The sequence below is a fragment of the Dromiciops gliroides genome, chromosome 5 (genome assembly GCF_019393635.1).
Source record: "Dromiciops gliroides isolate mDroGli1 chromosome 5, mDroGli1.pri, whole genome shotgun sequence".
Lineage (NCBI taxonomy): Eukaryota > Metazoa > Chordata > Mammalia > Microbiotheria > Microbiotheriidae > Dromiciops > Dromiciops gliroides.
In genome coordinates, this window is record NC_057865.1 from 167,625,553 (window position 1) to 167,645,159 (window position 19,607).

At 38.6% G+C, this 19,607-nt stretch overlaps 1 protein-coding gene across 5 annotated transcripts in view; it reads right to left on the minus strand.

Annotated features, from left to right (window-relative positions):
• The window catches only part of CELF2 (CUGBP Elav-like family member 2), a 1,044,777-nt gene that overhangs the window by 633,103 nt on the left and 392,067 nt on the right, over positions 1-19,607 (minus strand). The window contains exon 1 of one of the 5 annotated variants that reach the window (XM_043965369.1): positions 15,154-15,173. The exons of the other annotated variants lie outside the window; for them this stretch is intronic. The gene's annotated coding sequence lies outside the window, so the exon portion shown is untranslated. Of the gene's footprint in view, positions 1-15,153; positions 15,174-19,607 lie in introns of those variants that run through there. 5 annotated transcript variants of the gene reach the window in all.

Below are 19,607 nucleotides of genomic sequence, written 5' to 3' on the forward strand. Positions count from 1 at the left end.
GCCCCAGCTCCCTCTGCCCTGAGCGGATCTATCTGAGAGATCCTGGGCTTGTCCAGGTCAGCCTCTTGAATGGCCCATGCAGAAGTCCTTGGGTACACAGCAGGGGGGCACAGGCCCCTGGAGCCCTGGGTGTGGTATGCACGGGACATTTGCGTGCCGTCCCCCCAGCCGCAGCCCTAGTGTGGCTGGAGGATTAGCTTGGTGTGTGTGGGGGTGCAGGGAGCCCCGAGGTTTGAGTGGAGAGAAGGAAGATATATATACGGGAGAGTTAGACACTGAGAGAAACAGACAGGAAGTGGGGCCAGAGGACTAGGAGGGAGCGGAGAGCACAGAAGCAGTCAGCACAGGGTACAGGTTAGAGAAAGCAAAGTTGGAGAATGAGAGGTAAGAGAGTAGTGAGGGCGGCAGACTGACAGAGCAGACAGACAGAACAGGAGATGGTACAGGAAATTGGAGAAAGCTGAGGGAGGCTGCGGAGAGCACAGAAATGGTCAGCATAGGGTACAGGTTGGAGAAAGCGAAGATTAAGAGACCAGAAAGGCTAGAGCACTAAGAGACAGGGGAAGGAGAAAAAGCTAAGAGCAAGAAGGGACGGAGGCCGATACAGAGCAGGGGGGGCTTTTCAGTGAGGGGAACACTAGAAGAAGGTCCGTTGGTATGCAGGAGGAGGCTAAAAACGTTCCAGGTGCAGCAGGGGGAAAGGGATGCCCCGGAATGCAGTAAGGTTGTACATTTTATTTCCCTGTATTTTTATGTTAAAATTGTATCTCATAAATAAACTCTGCTTTAATTATTTAGTTAAGAGGCTTCTTAATCTTTTGCTTATTAATTTGGGAGCACTGTGGAGAAATTTTTAAACGGTCCATATTAAGTTAATAGCAGTCAGATAACCAAACAGTTAACAGTCCCAGATTAAGTATCCCAGTCAGATTAGGCTCCCCAAATTAGGCCAGCAAGTTAATAAAATATTTCTACATTTGAATGGTGACCGCGGCAGGACTTACAGCCCAATTAGAATTTTTCTAAACTTATAATTTTTCATATAATCATAATTTTCATATAAATCCAATTATATAATTTTTCCAGATTAGATTAGCTAATAATTTTTTTACACATGCAACTAACCATGTAGATCAGTCTCAAGGAACAGTAAAATAAAATAAAATAAAAATGCCAGTGAAGATGGCACAACCTAACCTGGAATTGGTAGTGGTAGATAGCTCAGAGAAACAGTAGACAATATTGTTATTCCAGGTTTGTAAACAAGTCTGTAGACATAAGTATAAAGTAGAAGTTGCTGGCACCACATTATTAGGTGATAGCATAATTACTGAAATAGGTTTACATGGGAAAATGTTCTCATAGCAGATTTGGGATTAATGCAAATTATAAAGCATGATCATGGGGATAGAGCTTTTTGACTCCTAAAATAATGACATAAACTTTTTTCTGAATTTATGTGTAATTCACCTCTGTAGAAGCTTCAACACTGGAAGACAAAGCATTGGTGGCAAAAAGTAGTCCTTATACATTGTGTTTCTCCCCACCCCATGTTCCTTGCACTCCCCCAACTCCCTGGAAGTTCTCTTTACTATTCCCTGCATGTAACATTCCATTTCCTGCTTTCTTGCCACTATATAAACTGTCTCCTATGCCTAGAATGCTCTCCCTCCTCATGACTGCAAAATTAGAATTCCTAATTCTCTTCAAGGTTGAACTCAAGCGTCATCTCTTATGCAACCTTTCTCACCCCACTGGTTTTTTGTGTTGTCTCCTACTTTCTGAAAGGAAAACAAAGAAGGAAAATATGAAGAGGCTTGAAGGAGATAATGGTGTTGGAAGAGAGGTGGGCAATGACAAGACAAGACAGATTCTCTTCTCACTCAGTAGAAACATAATGAATTGAAACCTTTTAGAAAACAAATTCTACTTTATTCAATCCCCATTTAAGGACTTTTATGCAGAGTATAGTAAAGGTAAGTTCTATTACAAGCACAATGACTCTTTTTTTTTTTTTTTGGCAGGGCAGTGGGGGTTAAGTGACTTGCCCAGGGTCACACAGCTAATAAATGTCAAGTGTCTGAGGCTGGATTTGAACTCAGGTACTCCTGAATCCAGGGCTGGTGCTTTATCCACTGAGCCACCTAGCTGCCCCCCACAATGACTCTTTTAATCCCCTCACTAAAGGGCAGTTTAGCGTGTTGGAAAAGGAATATGACATAATATTCCATATGTTGAAGGAGTTCTATGAAGATGCTTAACTTATGCCCTGAGCAATGAAACACAGATATTTACAAGGAAGGAAGAACTTAGTGTATTCAGGAACCACAGAGAGTACCTGGACATTTTAGAGCCTTCATTTTGAACTTTGGTTTCTTCATCTATAAAATGAGAAACTTGAACTCTATGATTCCAAAACATCCCTTCTCTCTTGGCTCCAATATTTGATTAACCATCCTCTCAGTCACCTTGAGATGCCTCTGCCCCGTGTCTCTTCTGATCAGTGATCATTATTCTAAGAGGATTCCGGGACATCCAGGCTCCCTTTTCTCTTGGCTCTGCTTCTGACTTTCAGAGGTTTTCTATCTTCTGGTTCCCTTTTAAGTGTCATTTCCCCCTTACAATACAAGCTCCCCAATGGTATGGACTGTCTTTCTTAGCTTATATTTGTATCCCCAGCACATAGTACTGAGATTGGCACATGGGAAGATCTTAATAAATGCTTTATACATCCACCCATCCATCCATCCATCCACCCATCCATCCATCCACCCATCCACCCATCCATCCATACACCCATCCATCCATACACCCATCCACCCATCCATCCATCCACCCATCCACCCATCCACCCATCCATCCATCCACCCATCCATCCATCCACCCATCCACCCATCCACCCATCCATCTGACCTTACACCTCTAAAATTATGTGTTCTGATCTGATAATGCAACACTACATGGGACTTCAAAGAATTTAACTACTTTGGATACCATGACTGACTGTGATGTCAATCAATGTGGTAGATTTGTTCAGTTTCTCTGGTATGTACAAGGCAACTACCACAATGGCTACCAACAAGAACAACAGAAAACAAAAACCTGAATACCTCGTTTTCAACAAATATGGCCAAGAAGGGGAATTTTGTAGTGACTGACATAGAATATATATTTTGTGCTTAAAGTGCAAGATGGTCTCTTTTTCAGAAGAGGAGATCAAAGGGTTCAAGGAACATCTTCTCTGTAACTCCAGATTATCAGAGAGAATGAAGCGTTCCTTTTAAAAAAGGAAAGAGAAATGTTTCAAGATTAAAAAAACAAAACAAAACAACCCTGAAGAATAGATCGGAAGGGGCAAAAAGGAATCATGAGTTATATCAGCGGTTCAAGGATAGAAGTATGTGACAGAGGAGGAAGTGTAAAATAAAAGGAAACACTTGAAATTAAATAATAAATACAAAAACCTTCTCATCGAGGCATAGAATCAAAAGAAAAAAAAAGAAAGAAAGATAGCTTATAATATTGGATGGTGGGGACAGCTAGGTAGCGCAGTGGATAAAGCACCAGCCCTGGATTCAGAAGTACCTGAGTTCAAATCCGGCCTCAGACACTTGACACTTAACTAGCTGTGTGACCCTGGGCAAATCACTTAACCCCCATTGCCCCTCAAAAAAAAAAAAAGAAAAAAATATTGGATGGTGACTTCTTGACAAGGCCAATATTTCTTTCACTGTCATTTCGTTTGACATGGTAGTAATAGGGGGCTTCAATTATCTCAACATCTGATGATCTCTCTCTCTCTCTCTCTCTCTCTCTCTCTCTCTCTCTCTCTCTGTCAAAGGCAGAGTTACTATTAAATTTTTAGGTTTCCATAGTGAAAATTGTATTCTTCGAAAAGTGCAGGAACTAAGGGGGAAAGGGTCGACTTTCATCCTGGACCTGGTTCTCCCCAACAAGGAAGAACTAATTTATGCAGAATAAATGACAAGCTTGCTGGCAATGGCCAATCTTGCCCCCCTCAGCACTCTCCAGGATAGGGATACCCTCTTTTCATAGGACATGATCTGTGTGCTGGTGGATTTTCCTTAACATTTCATATCCTTTGCTCTCATCCCTCCCCCCACAACTCCATGTTATTAGTGAAGGTTCCTTGGGAGGAGCTTAATATTTGGAAATGATAGTAATTTAAATAAAAAGGTATCATGAAACTTTTATTTTTTAAAAAAAGAATGGGTTAGATTAGACTAATCTTATTTCTTTTATTAAGAAGTTACTAGACTGACAGAACAAGGGAATGTAGTAGATATAATTTAGCAAGAGTTTAGTGAAATGTTGAAGTGTTGTTATCTTCATAGATAAGCTAGAAAGCTGTAATTTAGACAATAGTACAGTTAAATGGATTTAGAACTGGTTGAATGACCGCAGCCAAAGACCAGTCATTAACAGCTAGATATCAATTTGGAGGGAGATCCCCTGTGGAATGCTTCAGGGGTATGACCTTGGCCTTGTGGTTTTAAACATTTTAACATTTTCATCAGTGCACAGAGATGACATGAAATTTGCAGATGACATAAAGCTGAGAGGGATAACTAATATTGTAGATAACTGAGACAGACACCAAAAAGATCTCCCCAAAATGATAATGATGACTGAACAGGATTATAAGAAGCATCAATATAGTCTTATTTGTGGGATAAGATGACTTTGACCTGGAGAGGTAGATCATCTCAAAATGATCAAGGGGGTTTAGAGTATTTCTAGTGAAATAAGAATCAATAAGCCCCAAATCATAATAATTTTTTAAAAGCATGAAGAATGGTCTATTTTCTTTGGAATTTGAAATATTATAAAAAAATTAATGTTAAAATCGTCTTTACATGTAATTAGAAAAAAATAAAATACTATTTAAAAAGGAAAGGTATATTTTCTAAGGTAGTACAGTAAGAACAGTGGGTACATAACACCCTTTTAAAAGTCTGTACACCACATACATGGTATAGTTTTCTTCTGGACTTTTTGTATGAATCTGATACTGATTCATTCTTTTTTTTTTTTTTTTTAGTGAGGCAATTGGGGTTAAGTGACTTGCCCAGGGTCACACAGCTAGTAAGTGTTAAGTGTCTGAGGCCGGATTTGAACTCAGGTACTCCTGACTCCAGGGCCGGCGCTCTATCCACTGTGCCACCTAGCTGCTCCTGATTCATTCTTAATCTGCATTATAAGAAGCATCATGTCCAAAGTACATGGCTTTACTCTGCCTTGGTCAGACAATATCTGGAGCTCAGTGTTCAGTCCTAGGAACAATGTTCCTTTTTTGTTATTTTCTTTGTTATTTGTTGTTGTTGTTGTTGTTGTTTTTGCAGGGCAATGAAGGTTAAGTGACTTGCCCAGGGTCACACAGCTAGTAAGTGCCAAGTATCTGAGGCTGGATTTGAACTCAGGTCCTCCTGAATCCAAGGCTGGTGCTTTATCCACTGTGTCACCTAGCTGCTCCTAGGCACTGTTTTTGGAAAGACCTATAGGAGCAAGAACATCCAGAGGAGGACAACAAGGATGATTGAAGGATCTCAAGAGCATGCCATGTAAAAATCAGTTTAAGGAAATAGGGGTGTTTAATTTGGAGAAGAGTAAACTTAATGGGGATGTGATGGCTCTCTTCAATTAGCAGAAAGACAGTCATGTGGAAGCTTCTTAGACTAGTTCTTCTTGGCCTTATTGAGCAGAACTGGGAATAATGGGAGGAAATTGTTGGAGAGACAGATCCAGACTTGATGTAAAGAAAAATATTACTAGCAATTAGAAGTAATGGGTTCTTCCTCACTAGAAGGCTTTAAGGATGCATGATGGAGAAGGGAGAGGAGAGGGAATAAGCATTTTTATAGCACCTGCTATGTTCCAGGCACTGTGCTAAAAGGTTTTTTTTAATCATCACAATCAAGCCTTACAATCCCCATCTTACAGTTGAGAAAATTGATACAGTCACAGAAGTTAACTTAACAGAAGTTAAGTGACTTGCCTAAGATCACACAATTAGCAATCACTTATGGGGGGGGTGCATTGTAGAGGGGACTATACATAAGATACAAGTTGTATTAGATGAACTTTAAGGTTCTTTCTATCCATGAAATGCTTTGATTTTGTTGGCATAAGATGGAATTTTAAAAAATAGACATACTTACTATTTTAGGAGATTATGATCACATTTAAAAAAGGAAAGGAAAATATAATCCAAATTATATCATTAGAGAATCCAACATACCAGTATTATAGGACTCTTATATACCAGAGTTCTCCTTCCCACAGAGATTAGGTTCTTTTTCCCCTTAAAAGATTTCCCCTGGAATTGATTATTGCAATGTCAATGCTTACTCTATTCTTCCCTTGCCCCAACTTCCTAATAGACTTTTGGTGGTAGTGATGTGGCTTTCTGGTCATAGAAGGGTATAAAACGGATCACCACATGGAGTTGGGGTCTTTCAGATGTGGCAGATGTCCCAAGACCATGCCAGTCATTATGCCCTGTCCTGCCATATTTCCATATGGAGATGGGCAGGTGGGCATGACTACCCAAGATAAGTGCTAGGGTATCCTTGTTCAATGCTATGGCTAAGGAAATCCCCCTTAAAAAAAACCAAACTGCAGAATGACCTGATGAATGGAATGCCTCATTTTATTTCAACATCAAACCTGAGCCAACAGGGCATCAGCTTGAGTCTGAGCCTCCCCTAACAATAAGTGGGTTTTTTTGTTTGTTTTTGTTTTTGTTTTTTTTGGCAGGGCAATAGGGGTTAAGTGACTTGCCCAGGGTCACACAGCTAGTAAGTGTCAAGTGTCTGAGGCTGGATTTGAACTCAGGTACTCCTGAATCCAGGGCCGGTGCTTTATCCACTGTGCCACCTAGCTGCCCCCTAACAATAAGTGTTGATCAAATAATGGAATGAACAAGACAACCAAATTGGAGTAGAACTAATGAAGTCAGGCTTGATGAAGGCAATAACTTTTGAAAAGAAAATGAAGGAATATCATTTCATAGAGAAGGAATAAGAGCATTCTAGACCATTGGTGCCCTAAATATTTTGGTAGTGTTATTATTGACCCAGATGATGATGGAGAGAAAGGAGAAAATGATAGTTAACTTTTATGGAGTGCTCTAAAGTTGGCAAAATCATTTACATTTATGATCTCATTTGATTGTCATAGAAACCTGGGGAAATAGGTGATATTATTTCCATTTTACTGATGAGGAAATTGAAGCTGATAGAGCTTAAGCGAATTGCCATGGGTCACACAGCCAGTAAATATCTGAGGCAGGATTTGAACCTACATCTTCCTGATTTTACTCTACAACTTCCAGCTCTCATGAGATCATTGATTTAAAGATGGAAAGGAACTTGGAGGTCATTCAATTCAATTTCCTCATTTTACAGATGACTGTGCTGAGCTGCAAAGACATTAAATGATTTGCCCAACAGGGCAGCTAGGTGGCACATTGGATAAAGCACTGGCTCTGGATTCAGGAGGACCTGAGTTCAAATACAGCCACAGACACCTGACACTTACTAGCTGTGTGACCCTAGGAAAGTCACTTAACCCTCATTGGCCTGAAAAAATAAACACACAAATAAATATGAAAAGAAACAAATAAATAAATGGATAAGTAAATGAATGAATGAATAAATAAGAAATGAGTAAGTAAATAGATAGATGATAGATAGATAGATAGATAGATAGATAGATAGATAGATAGATAGATAGATAGATAGATTAGATAGATAGATAGATAGATAGATAGATAGATAGATAGATAGATAGATAGATAGATAGATAGATAGATAAGTGGCTTGCCCAAGATCATCTGGGTAGTAACTGGCAGAGATGAAATGTGAACCCAAAGCACTCTGATGGCAAATTCAGAGTTTGTTCTACTATATCAAGCTGCTGGTGTTCATATGTAGCCTTGAGGATAGATTATAATTACTCATTTATGTATAGGTCTTTGTAAGCTTTACAAAATTTGTTTTCCCAAGGATGGTCAATACCTCACCACTTTTTATAATCATGACAACTGAGACATAGAGGGGTTAAATGATTTGCCATAGCTAATAGAGATACTTAGTGTCAGCACTAGGACTAAAGCTTGTCTTCTGAGTGTAAAGTCAATACTCTTTTCACTACATCATATTGCTTCTCAACTACATCTTAGACAAGTTTAAAAATATTCAATTTACAAAATATCTCACCACTACTGCTCCCTAACCCTACAAACCTAGGAGGTTACATGATGAAATTTATAAAACAAACTCTTATAAGCTGTACAATGACATTGCCTGGTTCAGATATGTGATTGTCTGCAAGATTAAGGGAAAAAAGAGGGGGTGCATTAAAATAAAAATGAAGCCTAAAACTGTTGTTTAAATAACACACCTACCACCTGCACTGATTGAAAGATTTAGATCCCACAACACTACTCAAGTGATTGCTAATGTCAATACATGCCAGCAAATTCATCTATAGTACAGTTGTATTCAAATCACAACCTTCACAAAGAGATAGAACATTTGAAAACAGAAATTTGGCTAATTCCATCAATTTTCCAGGAGAATTGGGAATAGAGCATCCTTGAAAGAAAATGAGGATCAATATAAAGAATTGAATTCAATAATTAATTCTTAAGTGCCTACTGTGTAAATAGCACTATACTAGGTGCTGGAGAGGTACAAAATTGATTTTTGTATTTGCTTCAATGGTACATGTCAAAACCATACATGACTTCTTGTCTCGTGTAATTTTTTTTTCAGGGCAATGGGGGTTAAGTGACTTGCCCAGGGTCACACAGCTAATGTCAAGTATCTGAGACTGGATTTGAACTCAAGTTCTGCTGAATCCAGGGCCAGTGCTTTATCCACTGTGCCACCTAGCTGCCCCACCTGTGCAACTTTTGGTCATGTTCTCTGATAATCCTCCCACAAGGGGCTCATTTAATATTCTTTGTCCCTTGTTTAACTTATGTTGCTACAAATTGTGTGGATAATAATGAAGCATGTAGGTTGTCCATTGGTTAATCCTCACCTACATTTCTAGACTAACTCATCTTTTTTTTTTTAATTTAAAAAAATTTTTTTTTTTTGTGGGGCAATGGGGGTTAAGTGACTTGCCCAGGGTCACACAGCTAGTAAGTGTATCCACTGCGCCACCTAGCTGCCCCCTGACTCATCTTTTTTAGGTAATACATCAGGTAATACATTAGGTAATACATCAGGTTATCATTTATGCCACTTCTATGTCAGTGATATTGGTGTTAGAATCCAAATATGATTTCTCTATTTGATGGAGGAAAGAGTTTATTAAAGAAATAGTGACATCTTTTCTATTTTTCATCTATTTTTTCCTCCTAGTTTTCAACTTAATGCTCTCTGGATCTCTCACCAAACTTTCTCTATGCATGCTTTTCCTGACATTGTTTCTCACTGTTTGGAGGTGATAAATACAGCTTATAACCTTCTACCATCGTACTTTAAATACATCATATTATAGATTATATATGCATGTAACTCATGTACACCGCAATTCTTCCTGCAAATTATAAGTATTTCTCTATACTTATATAGCAATTCTCATACCCTGCAAATAATTAACATACTTGATAATGCTTCTTAACAAGATCCTAGTATGGAGATGAGAGGTAGGGGGAAAGAATTTTTGAGTGCTTCCTTTCTTGGGAAGGGGAAAGTGACTGTCCTATTCTGAAAGGTAGTGAGAGGTTGAAAGTTCTAGAATTCTAGTTTTCTGACTATCAGCCTATCTATCAGACCAAAGAAACAAACAGAACTTTCTCTTCATCTCCTTCTCTTTTCTCTGTCCTCCCCCACACACAACCCTGTGCATCTTCAAGAAGTTATGTAACTTGAATAGGGGCAGCTAAGTGGCGCAGTGGACAGAGCACTGGCCCTGGAGTCAGGAGTACCTGAGTTCAAATCCAGCTTCAGACATTTAACACTTACTAGCTGTGTGACCCTGGGCAAGTCACTTAACCCCAATTGCCTCACTAAAAAAAAAAAAAAAGAAGTTATGTAACTTGAACTAAAGAGTATCTGCATGTGGCATTCATTCAAAATTACACAGGACATTTTCTTTCTTCAATTTGGAATGAATGCATCTTGAGAGATTTATAAGGCATGCAAATGGGAAATATATACAAAAAAGACTGGAGAAAGCATTGAACAAAATAAATGAAGCTAAGCAGTGATTTCAAACATCAGGGTCTGGCCTTTTTTTCCACTTTGACATCAATTATTTAATTAATGTGAGTGACACGCATACATATATGTATATATATATATATATACCCATACACAGAAGAGGCAGAAGTGTCGCTTTAAGACTAACTAGTCTAAACATTTAAGGGATGTGGTAAACTTTAAAATGTTCTTCAGGCAACTTTCATTTGTGTGAGACTAAGCTCTCAGTCACAAGATATAAAATCTCTAACTTCTGAAACATCACAGGGCTTGTATTTTTTTAAACGATGAAATCAGTTTAAGAGAGCCACTTGACCATAGAAGATTAAAAGCATCTTTCACTCCCGCCCAACTTTGAAGCCACTTTTTGACTCATGATTATTTTTCCTTCCCTGGAATTATTGGGCTAGGAGAAATGTTTTAGGCAGAACTAAACCTAAACCATGATATCTATCCTATTTTCAGAGAATATTTTAAAATCTTAAGTATGTTCTTCACAGACAGAAGGAAGAGCTGAGAAATATGCCTCCCAAGAGGGAATAGTTATAATGTATGTATTTGTAATGTATTAATGATAAATTAGAACTTGCCGGATTAATCTAGTGCTTTACCTGATTAGAGTGCTGGCTGGGCAGCCACCAACCTTCTGATGTTATCTCATCATTTATTGTATGACATATTATACTACCACTTGGTTAGTATAAATGACTAGCTAGTGAAGAAACTCACCTCTTATTTAGAATAGTTGTCATTTAAGTAGGCTAATATTCCAAATAATTTGACCTTTCAAAGTCCTTTTTGTTTCTTTCTTCTTTACCATCTTGATCTTTAAATTATAAGCTGAAGATATCAAAATTAAGCCCAATGCCCTAATGAAGACCTATTTGATGGTTAATGTAACATGGTTTAGTGGAAGGAGCCCTGAACTGGGAGCCAGGAAACTTGAGTTCTGGTTCCATCTTTGCTAATTATAATATTTGGGGTAAGTTACTTAATGGCATTAGTTTCCTTGTCTATAGAATAAAGATGGACTAGAAGTCCTTTTTTTTTTTGCGGGGAAATGGGGGTTAAGTGACTTGCCCAGGGTCACACAGCTAGTAAGTGTCAAGTGTCTGAGGCTGGATTTGAACTCAGGTACTCCTGAATCCAGGGCCAGTGCTTTATCCACTGCACCACCTAGCTGCCCCTAGAAGTTCCTTTTAACTGAAAAATTCTGTGATTCTGTGATGACCTTGCTGTTCTATCATGCTTTTCTTCATGACCTTGGTCATAATCACAATAACCATATCTTTAGCTTCTGCCATAGGTCCACTATGATCCACAGATTGCTTTCAATTTATTTGCTAGTAATTATTCTCTCTCCTATATTTGGTTACTTCATTTCTCCTACCCCAAAAAAGTATGTCATGGGCAAGAAAGTTTTGTTTCTTTGTCTCTCAACTCAACTGCACTATTGGCACAAAGGGTCTGCTGGACTCTACACTTTTTTTGTGAGGCAATTGGGGTTGTGACTTACCCAGGATCACACAGCTAATAAGTATCAAGTGTCTGAGGGCAGATTTGAACTCAGGTCCTCCTGACACTAGGGCCGATGCTCTATCCACTGCACCACCTAGCTGCCCCTGAACTCTACACTCTTTACTATAGTTATAATGCCATTTCAGGATGTTGTGATACATTCTCATTGAAAAACACAAAATTACCAGACCTGGCCTGAAGTTTTCCTTTTTACAGATGTAAGAATCAAAGCTGAGCCCTTAATAGTGTCATTACCAATTCATACTAAGGGAATATAATTTATAAGTAGTTTATGATCTAAGATAGTCTCATTTTCTTTCTCAGTTTTCAATAGATTGATTTAAAATAATCTCTTGTGATTATCAAATTCAGCAATCGTGCCACACAAAACTCTTGCATGCTACCATGTTGAAAAGTGATATGGTTGGATGAATCCCAGTTTACATTCTTGGACTAAACACAAGATCTTCTATGTTATTTCCCACTTAAAAATATTTTACCAACATTAGATACTAATAGAACTCTTATTTATTAATCTAGGCAAATACAGTAGTATGGTTTTCCTTATATTACTATGAGATCTCTTCCTCCTCTGAATGCCTATATCAGTTTGCTCATCTCTGTATGGCTCTCATCAGACATTGCCTTGTAGTTTATGACATGCATCTTCACTATAAGACTCTAGACTCTTTGAGAACAAGAATCATCCTTCTACCAGGTTTAATGTAGCAGAGAGAGTCACTTCGAATCAAAAGATGTAGGACTGAGTTCTGTCTTTACCCCCTACTTATTGTATGGCTATGGACAAATAATTTCTCTAAGATTCAGTTTCCTTACCTATAAAATGGTTATAATAATCCTTGTATAACATCTCATATTTCTTAGGAAAGCACTTCATAAATCATAAAATACTATATTAATATGATATTATTTCTCACAGTGTCTATTGTTTAATTTTGTCTGGACCTTCATTGGTGTGGACAACTCCTAGCTTGGAAATTCTACCCATTAATGCAGATCTACAAGATGTGTTGCTTATGGGATCATAGGTTTAAAAGTTGAAAGATACCTTAGAAATCACTTAGTCCAACCCTTCCCCCTTTCCCTCATTTTAAACATGAGGAAATTGGGGACCAGACATGTTTAGCAACTTGACCGATGTCATACAGATTGTATATGATAGAGCTGGGGTTTCAAACCCAAGTTCTCTGCCCACATTTAGTCTCCTTTCCACTGTACCACTCACTACTGCTACTCTGCTTGTTGAATTAATGAGAAGAAATTAACTGAAAATGAATGACTCTTCTGGAACTCAGCAACTTAAAAGCCCATAATTGAAATTCATCCCTTTTCACCTCCTTATAGTCAAGTCAGAGAGTTGTTTGCGGGCACTTAAAAGTCAAGTGATATACGTATGGCTGTACAGTTAATATGATTTAGAGGCAGGACCTGAACATTGGTCTTCCTGACTCCAAGGCTAGACCTCTGTCTACTATACCATGGTACCTCTTGACTTCTTGAATTAATGAGAACAAGTTAAAAGAAAATTAATGACTCTCCCAGACCACAGAAATGTATAAACCCATAAGTGACAGAAATTCATCCCACTGCACCTCCTTCTAATATTTTGAGAATGACTTCACATAATTCTAAAATCCCACCTTCATCTTGACCATGTCAAGAAGAGGATAGAATGCATAGAGCTGCAACAAAAACAGGCAATGCAAATATTCATTCTTTCTCAGGTCTTTCCAGCTTAACATGGAAATCTCTGGCTACTTTCCATAAGACAAACCCAGTTTATCCTATGGAGCCACCTGGGGGCAAGGAAGGAAAAAGATTTAGGGATATTGTAATTGGGGCTAAGACCTGGGATCATGAAATACAAAAATCTTCAGAGTTCTACATCTGGCAATTGTTTTCCTAACCACAGAGAACTTAAAAGCTAAAGTCAGACTCATCCTGATCTTGCGGTAACATATAAAACATGTACAATGTATTACTCAGTGACCCCCTATAGAACCTTAAAACCTTTAAGTTCAATTTCAGAGGATAAGGAAACTGCACCTTTCCCCAAAATTCTCTTCTAAAATAGTTTAATCTTCCTCATCCCCTAAATAAGGATGCAACACAGTTTATTTTGACAGCTATCTCATAGGAACTTAGGGTAGTGCTGGAACTTTAATTTTAATGTTTTTTTTTTCTTTAAAGCTGAATATCAAGATAAGAAACCTGAAAGAAACTGTGGGAATTGGACTAGATGCTTTCTGCTAACTCCAAGATTCTAGGGATTCAGTGAGACCCAGTTAAATGTTCTTATGTTACAGTTTCAGTGTCCTGGTACTTTTGCCCCACACTCCAGCTATTTGAAACTATAGTAGACATGCCAGATCTTAGCAAGAAAGTAAATTTTCAATACATGTGGTTCCTTATCTGGGTTTTGGCCCCTTTCCATCAGATCCATGCCCTTCATTAGGAAAATGGGGAAACTAGGCATTGTGTCCTAAACTTTCAGGTTAAAATCATGCAAAGTGTTGATGTTTGTTTATTAAAATCACTAAGGAAATTATTCACAGGAAATGAAAGGCAGTCTCCAGGTGAAATTCGTTTAGTATGAATTTTTCCAACAGAACCATCTGACATCCCAGGGGCAGGTGAGAAAGGTATAGTTATTTGTCACATAGCACACCTTTGGACTCCAAAGTCTCTCTGGCTTTCAGTTTCCCCGTCTTTAAAATACAATGGTTGGAGTCTATTTTCCACCAACATTGAGTGGAGGATTTCAAATCACTTATGTCCACTGAGCAAAGCTTCCAGCTCAATTCTGACATTAAAAAAGTTTAAAAAACCAAACTGGGTTAGGGTGGAGAGAGGTGGGGAGTGAGGGTGGGGAAAGAGAAGACCAGCTTGCGTCTCTAATCTTTTTCTTTAAAGAAGAATGCTCAGAAATCTTTTACTGAAAAGCTGTCTCTCTTCTCTTTACTCCTCGAACATTTTCTGCCTCCTTCTTCCCACCCTGTCCTCCCGCCCGCCTGCCCCCCATCCCGGGAAACACAACACAGCACTAAGAATGAGTCCCGCAGGATCAACTCTGTTACCCTCACACCAATAGTGCAGGATCTTATAAAAATGCTTAGCTCTATACTGTAAACCTGAGCTATATCAAATTCTCCCTTTCAGCCTCTTCCCACATCTGCTTAAAGGGATCTAATGACAAGAACTCCGCATCTAAAAGGGATCTAATGACAAGAACTCTCTCTGCTGCCCCTTTCAGAGCTCACATTGCATTTAAACACCCCAAGTTCTTCTTAATTTGGGGGAGGTGGTGGGGAAGGAACAATGGGGAGGAGGAGCTCGAACCCAAACAACTGTAGCAGACGAAGAAAAACAGGCCTACCTTAAAACTTTCCAGTCTTTTAGTGGATCCAAGTCAGAGATTATGGAAACCATTGTCAAAAGCCAGCAGAGAAGACAAACCACAACAGGGGTGGAGGGGGGGAAGGGGGGGAGTGAGGGTGGGGGGGTGGGGAGGAAGAAAGCAGCCAACAGGGAGGGAGGGCTCCGCTCAGGCTGGAATGACAACAAACCCAGGGCTGCTCTTCCTACTTCTCAAGCTGATAAGCACTTGTCCCAGCTTCTCTCCACCCCCAAAATCAATCTTGTGTTATATTACTCCCAGCTCCATTTCTTCACCACTACCTTTTTTTAAAGCCCCTGTAATCTGCTCCAACTGATCAAATTTGACCTTCTTGTAGCCCACTTTATTCCAAGCACAGCTCTCTGTTAAATCTCTCTTTATTAACACCGTCCTCCTTGGCTTTCTCTTGGAACAAACACAGATCAAGCCTGAAGCCTCTAGACTTTGCCAGCAATCATTTACAGATTACTGCAAGCTGTAGTCTTCTCCTCCTTTGGGGTACTTCTCCTGCCTCTGAGGTTTGCTTTCATATTCCTTTTGGAAGGCTGCTTTTGGTGTCTTTTTCTGAGGTCTGGGTTCCTGGACACGAATCTGGGGCTTAGCCAGTCCCTTAAAGTCTGTTACCTTACTGATGGCTCTGTGTTCACACTCTGCTTAAGGTTCACATTTTTAAAATAATTTGGAACAAGATTACTAACGAGCTAAAATCTATGGTGTCTGATTTCTGGCACCATTTTTGTCTGACATTTTTTTTTTTTTTTTGCTTTTAAACTACAAAGGGAAAGAGTAAAATTCTTCTAAATGTTAGAGAGAGAAAGGCATATTGATTTTCCCCTGAAAATGTTTTCTTTTTCTTTAGATGTAAAGCCAACTCTTCAATAATAATCTTATTTGACAAAGATGTCAAATTAAGAATAGTAATAGCTAACATTTATATAACACATTAAAGTTTACAGGACATTTTCCTCACAACAATCTAATGAGATAATACAAGTGTTATTTTCTTTATTTCACAAATGAAACTGAAACTGAGGGAAACTGAGGCTCAGGGACATGTGGTAACCTGTTCATTGCTAACAGGTGTTAGAACTAGGACTCGAAACCAGGTGTTTTGATTCCAAATCCAGGACTCCTTCCATTCTGACATTTTTTTTTTCCTCCTAAGCTTACCTATTCACCTCATGTTGGCATGGAAAAGGATGTGTGAATGTGCACGTACCATGTGTGTTTGTGTGTGTATTTCTGATTTTTTAAGAGCTACTGTCTTGGGAGATTTTTTATATTTTCTTTCTAGAGTCCTGTCGGGCAATTAAGTCTTCATCAATTCATCGCTCTTCCTCCGGATCTTTCTGTCCTGCTTCATGTCCTTGACATATTCATGGACCTGAATGGTCCACCTTTAGTGAGAAGTCATTTAATCCATCCTTTCTACTCACAGAGGATTGGCATTTATGCCATGGAACTAGAAAGAAACTTGCCTATCATTTCAGAGCAATCCTCAAAAGAGATTCCATAATAGGTGGGAATCTTCCCATTCTAAAAGGGATTTTTTTCCCCCTAAATCTACTTCTCTCAAATTCATCAGTTCCTTCTAATTTTGTTTGGAATTCTAATCTTTAAAATATATCTTTAATTCTCTCTTTAAATGTATTCCTGGTAACAGGCCAATGAAATAGCACAAGTTCTATTATTCCCTTTTAAAAGATGAGGAAACTGAGGCTCAGGATCAGGAGATAAGTTATAGATATCCATTGAACTGTTAGAACCAGAACTTCAACCTGGGACATCTTGTTCTAGATCCAAGACTTCTTCCATTGTATCACATGTTGTTGTTTTTCTCCGTGTGTGTGTGTGTGTGTGTGTGTGTGTGTGTGTGTGTGTGTGTGTGTGTTTCTCTCTTGCCATACATAAACACACCAAACTTTCTTTATTTTAGTGCTTGGAAGTGACTTCTCTGTGGGTATTCCATTTATTCACTGAGGCACCTAGGTGACACCTATCTTGCAGGGTTGTTATGATGATCAAGTGATATAATAATTGTAAAGTACTTAGCACAGTACATGCCACATAGTAAATGCTATATAAATGTGAGCTATTATTATTACTATTGTCATCATTACTTTTATTAGTATTCACTAATGTAGCCCTTGATAGACAGCATTCATATGTTGTAGTCAAAGCAAAGCAACCCCCGCTTACCCCTGAACAGGGACAACAATAAAACAAGCCAATCTGGCTAATTTTTTGGAGGTAAGCCTTTTCCACATATGTCTAGGTTGGGCGTTGGCAGGTACATGTGTAGGACACCTCAGGTTCCTTACTTGAAGTCCTAATAGCTTTGTAGGGGCCGCCAGGTCACAGACAGAGTTGTCATAGCCATGGAGTACCAAGGCTCACTTCCATTCTTTCATGAGGCAGGTGAGTCGGATTTCAGTGGAAGACAAGCTTAATGAACTGCTTTCATAAATGTAATGCCTTTAGCTAAAGTTAGAAAGAATTCCATACCTTTAACAAAAAATATTGCCTCCTGGGGACTTTGGGCTGTTTATTCCTTGGCTATATTTTTGGTCCCACTGTAGCTCTCAGTCCACACAATAATAATATGTAATAATGTGTAAACATTTATATAACACTTTGAATCCCCAAGTACTTCACAGAATGTGTGTGATAATAATACTTAGTGAGTCCCTCTGAAGGGTTCTGAGTGCTTAGATAATTGATAAGATATTTTTCCCTCCAGAAAGTTAAGAAGAGAAAAATGAAAAAATTATAGTGAAATTGTTTTCGCAACTATAATTACATCACCCTCAATAATATTACACACAGTACCACGGAAACAAAGCAATGTCTGGAAGGAAGAGAGGTCAAGAATTAACACTTGGAACAAGAGTTTGGGGGCAAAGGGTGAGAGGAGGCAGGAGGTGGTTTTTAGCCAAAGATTCAGAACAGATCCACACTTTTAACAAAACATGTTTTAAATAATGTTTTTTTTTTTAAGTACACACAAAAGAGAAGACTCTTTTAAAAGTCCTGTTGAGTTCACAAATAAGTATTATGTACTCATTTGGGCAATGTGGTATTGTTCAAACAGTACTAGGTCTAGAGTCAAAGGACCTGAGTTCAAATTGTCCATCTGGCTACTTGATAGGGTTGTGGCCTTGGAGAAGTAATTTCAACTTTCTGAGTTTCCTCATCTGTCAAGTGAGGAGGCTGAACCAGATGGTCTCTAAAGCTCCTCCCAGTGCCAAATTTATGATTGTTAAATCTTCCTCTTCTATTTTAAGGAATTAAGTTTACTTGATTACAAATAGTGTGCTGCCTCTGACATGGCAACTCTCTAAGACTATATATTGCTTAGTAGTCACCAATCTGTGGTCTGCATGGGGCATGAGGGAGGTGGGGAATATAGAGGAAGGGGTTGGAGTACCCCAGTCGTTTCTATTCCCTGTTTCAATGAAAACACAGTTCTTGTCAATATGTATATATGTATATCTGTACAAGGGGCAGCTAGGTGGCACTGTGGATAGAATGCTAGGCCTGAAGTCAGGAAGACTCATTTTCCTGAGTTCAAATTTGGCCTCAGGTATTTAATAACTGTGTGACCCTGCCTCAGTTTCCTCATCTGTAAAATGAACTGGAGAAGGAAATGGTAAACCACTCATTTCTTTGCCAAGAAAACCCCATATGGGGTCATGAAAGTTGGACATGACTGAAATTATTGAACGATAACATAGCTATACAAATTTTGCTCAGCTTAGTCCCTCTTCTCTTGAGCATACTATCCTGATCTCTAGCAGGTTTTTGGTTTTTTTTGTAATTTAAAGAATGTATTGCCTACTGAGCCTGTCATCTCCTTATCATTCAAGATTATTCATTCACCTTCACAGGCATATTTTATGCTTTCTTAAAACAATAACAACAAAACAAAACTTTGCCTTAGTGCAAAACAAAGCCCATCATTTATTCCCCTCTGACCTAACACTTTGAAAATTCAATTACAGTTCTGAAAACATCTATAAATGTTTGGATAAAATGATATCTAAAGGTTAAGTTTTGCCCAAAGTAATTTAGGTTAAGAAATAGACGGTCCCTTCCCACCCACTGAGCAGCCATATTTATTGCAGCACTTTCTTTTACTTCATAAAGTACAAATACCATTGGATAATGTCATCTGCCTCTTGCATTTTTTTCTTTTGTTCTTTTTTTTTTTTTGCAGGGCAGTGGGGTTTAAGTGACAGCCTCTTGCATTTTTGATAAAGCTGTCCCCCTTTAAATCAAGTTGTTTGTTGTTGCATACTCTGACCTTACACCACAGAGATTTTTTTTTTTTAAGGAAGCAATTTTCTAAGAACATAAGCTTCTCTGCCAAAAAAAAAAAAAGACAGCACATCTGTAAACCATTACTAAGTAAATTTCTGTATGACAACTGGCAG